General features: G+C 30.5%; 1 long non-coding RNA gene across 1 annotated transcript; it reads left to right on the top strand.

The window, feature by feature from the left end:
• Positions 1–1,744, top strand: LOC107683213 (uncharacterized). The gene is made up of 3 exons (XR_001633687.1): positions 1–18; positions 187–307; positions 1,583–1,744. It is a non-coding gene; the product is annotated as an uncharacterized LOC107683213 (long non-coding RNA).
• Positions 1,745–2,226: the final 482 nt, after the last annotated feature.

Below are 2,226 nucleotides of genomic sequence, written 5' to 3' on the forward strand. Positions count from 1 at the left end.
CTTACATCACCTGAGACGGTACACAACATCCTTTCAACTCGTAACAATCACACGGATTTAGTTTCACCTCAGACTGACCTGAATCACTTTCGACATTGATGGTTGTAAATAAGAAAAAGGTGTTTCTTGGTTTTATTATTTTTCTCTCCTTCTCGTGCACATCTTCTTTCTTTTTGTGTTTCTCAGTGTTGCAGAGAGGAAGGAAGAGAATAAAATGTCTCTGAGTAATTTGGCTACAGTGTTTGGCCCCAGCCTCTTGCGCCCCCCAGTGGCTCGTGTCGACATATCTCAAGAAGTGGTGGTTCAGGTGAGTTGTTTCTTTTTTACAAAATAAATATTTGATGTGTCCATTGTAGTACTGTGGTATTATAAATAGTCCGGTGAGAACATTTCCTTGAAGCCTGACCGCTTACGCACACATGCAGTTTTCTCTGTTCTGGGGTTTGTTTTAGAAGAAGTGAAACAACAGTTTTCTACACTCAATGGATACTTGAGTATCTTCCCTACAATGGCGTGGGCTTATGAAATGAGGAGGAAAAATCCCATGTCTGTGTTTTTTTTGTTTTTTGTTTTTTATCCAATGTATGTTCATGTTACATTTCCACTTGTTCTGGGACAATGGACTACTTATCTTAAACTATCAACAAGAAAACAAAATAATACAATATTTTTATATTTGATGTTCATATGGACACTTTATTAAAGCCAAGTTACATAAAAATCTCAGCAAGTTAATGCATTTTTAATCTTTATGTTAATCTTTTTCTTAAAAAAACAACAAAAAAGCATATTTATTTGTAGCCTTTGTGTCTCTTTCAACTAGGGCTGCATAATTTGGGGAAAATGTGAATGTGATTTTTTTTTTTCTGAGAAAAATTGTGATTGCTTTTTTTGTTGTTGCTGAGATTATATATGTAAACTTAACTTGACAGTATTATTATTATTACTAAATAAAAATATTAAACAAAATAAGAACTATTACTATTTTAATATTCCACTGTAAAAATAAAAATTTAGTGTTTAAGAAAAGTAATATAAAAGTAATTATTCAATATTACAGTACAACTGTAAATTTACAATAATAATATTTATAATGTCTTAATTTCTTCATTTTTAGATGTTAAACCATCAAGCTTTAATTTTGCTTGTTTTATAATCACTTCTAATTACACTCACTCCGAAACATTTAGCGCATATATTTATTTCCATACATCTACACTACATCTACATTAAATCTATGCACTAATCTATATCCTGATTTCAGTTCGGTTAATCATGCAGCCCTATTTGTTGTTTGAATATTATTATTAATTGTCACCTTTTTGCAGACTATTAGTTATTTAAAAATGTTTGTAGGTGTCATGATGTTTAAAGGCAAGTAATTACCGTAATTGATTTGTAGACCAATAGTGAGCATCAGATGTGACCATTAACAAAGTGACAGATTAATCACAGTGAGGAAGAGAATATGAAAGGAGGGCATTATTGCATTGACAGGACCAGTCATAGCCTGAAGGAGGCACTGCGTCCTCTCACATGATTTTTCACATCTTATCTTGTGTGTTTTTGTTCCTCATCACAGGTTCAGGTGATTTTTCTCTATCTGCAGTGTCAGAACCTTCCAGAAGCTCTTCTCACAAAACATCTGGACATTGATGAGCTAGAGACATGAGCCTTCTACAACCAGACTCCTTTTCTGTCTGCGTATCCATGGTCGTCTGTAAATTTGTAAAAATTCTGTTTAACTCACTTTATTTTAAAGATGTTTAATATTTTATTTTCAAATTTTTAATGTCATTAAAAATGACATGACCATGAGTTGATTATATTTTTGTGCTTTAATATTAAGGTGCTGTCACATTTAAAATTTCACATGAAAAATCCAGTCAATCCAATAGAAATTTGTGCAAACAGGAGTTTTACTTTGATTTTTACCACACCTATACAGGTCAGAATGTGGACACTTAAGAAGTATAACTGACTAGTTACTGTTAGTGAGAGAGAACTATAGATATATGTAAAAACAAAAAATTAATACAATGAATAAAATAAAACGAATTAAACTAAATAAAACGAATTAAAATAACAAAAGCATACAATACAATTAAATAAAATACAATAAAATTACTAACCTTAACATTAAAATGAAAACTGAAAAAATAAAAACTAATCCAAAATATTGATTAAACCTATAATAGTATTTCAATTATTAAAAAAAAAAAAAAA

This window comes from Sinocyclocheilus anshuiensis, unplaced genomic scaffold, assembly GCF_001515605.1.
Source record: "Sinocyclocheilus anshuiensis isolate Anshui unplaced genomic scaffold, SAMN03320099.WGS_v1.1 C33049527, whole genome shotgun sequence".
NCBI classification, from domain to species: domain Eukaryota; kingdom Metazoa; phylum Chordata; class Actinopteri; order Cypriniformes; family Cyprinidae; genus Sinocyclocheilus; species Sinocyclocheilus anshuiensis.